Here is a 1,679-nt window from a genome sequence, read left to right as displayed (position 1 = left end):
TAAGTTCTACTTCTATAATATTTTCTCTTATCTCAGGTAACTATATTTTTCTGACTGAGTACATTATTTTCATATCTGTGTGACCTTAAAATTACAGCAACTTTTGGAAAGTGGATATCATCACTGCTACCTATCTGATTCCACAATTTTGCGGTGGCCATGACAATGATCTGAATAAGTCAAATCAGTCTGGGCCAGGTCAATACCTAGATGGGAAAACACGTGTCCTGTTTTGAATTAGAAGTGACTCCACATGGGCGTCAAAGAAGCTGTAGTAAGACCTCTTCTACAGAACCCTTCCCTGGATCCCACTATCCTTGACAACTACAGGCTGGTCTCCAATCTCCCATTTGTGGGAAGGTACTGGAGTGTTTGGTGGCTTCTCAACACCAAGGGTTCATGGATTGAGCAGATTAACTAGGTCCGTTTCAATCTGGTTTCAGAAATGGTTATGGGACAGACAGCTTTGGTCACCTTGGTGGATGACCTATGCAGAGAACTGGACATGGGGGTGTGTCCCTGTTGGTTTTCCTCGACTTTTCAGTCACTTTCAATACCATAGACCCTGGTATCCTTCTGAGTCACCTTTCTGGGATGGGGCTTGGAGGTACTGTTCTTCAGTGGCTCTGTTCCTTCCTGGAGGGCTGTACCCAGAAGGTGGTGCTGGAGGACTTCTGTTTGACTCCTTGACCATTGGCCTGTGGGGTCCTTCGGGGCTCCATGTTGTCCCCCATGCTGTTCAACATATACATGAAGCCGCTGGGAGAGGTAATCTGGAGTTTTGGAGAGCAGTGCCATCTAAACGCAGACGACACCCAACTCTATCACTCCTTTCCACCTAATTCCAAGGAAGTGGTTCCAGTGCTAAACTGGTGCCTAGCAGCTATAATGGACTGGATGAGGGCAAACACATTGAAGCTTAATCCAGAAAAGACAGAGGTGCTTATTCCCAGAGACAGATCTGGGAATAAGGAGCCACCCTATGTTAGATGGGGTTACACTCCCCTGAAAACGCAGGTTTGCAGTTTGGGAGTACTCCTAGATCGGCTCTGAAACTGGACACCAAGGTATTGGCAGCGACCAGGATTGCTTTTGCACTTTTTAAGTTAGTGCGCCAACTGAACCTGTTCCTGGAGAAATCAGATCTGACCACGGTGGTACATGCCATGGTTACCTCCTAGTTGGACTACTCTCATGTGCCCTAAGTGGGGCTGCCTTTGAAAAGTGCTCAGAAAAGTGCTAACTGGGGCTGGCTACAGGAAGTGGACAACTCCTCTGTTGCAGCAACTCCACCGGCTGGCAACACATTTCCGAGCACAATTCAAAGTGCCAGTTTTGTCCTATAAAGTCCTATATGACTCTGGTGCGGTTATCTTAAGGACTACAACTCTTCTATGAAGCTGGTAGACATCTGTGATCTACTGGGGAGGATCTTTTCTCTGTCCTCTGCCTCCCTCCCCCCAAGCACATTTGGTGGAAACATGGGAGAGGGCCTTTTTGATGGCTGTTCCCAGACTGTGGAACTCCCAAGAGAGACCAGAAGGCATTTGGAGGGACGTGTTGTGGGTGGGATTGTGTAGGTCATAGTGTATTCTAAAATGCATTTTAATTGTACTTATTGGATTTTAACTATATTTTTAATCTACCTACACAGTACTGTTTGTTTTTTTATTTATTTC

The sequence above is a fragment of the Anolis sagrei genome, chromosome 2 (assembly GCF_037176765.1).
Source record: "Anolis sagrei isolate rAnoSag1 chromosome 2, rAnoSag1.mat, whole genome shotgun sequence".
Lineage (NCBI taxonomy): Eukaryota > Metazoa > Chordata > Lepidosauria > Squamata > Dactyloidae > Anolis > Anolis sagrei.
The sequence above is the reverse complement of the archived record's forward strand: the minus strand, read 5'-3'. Positions refer to the sequence as shown.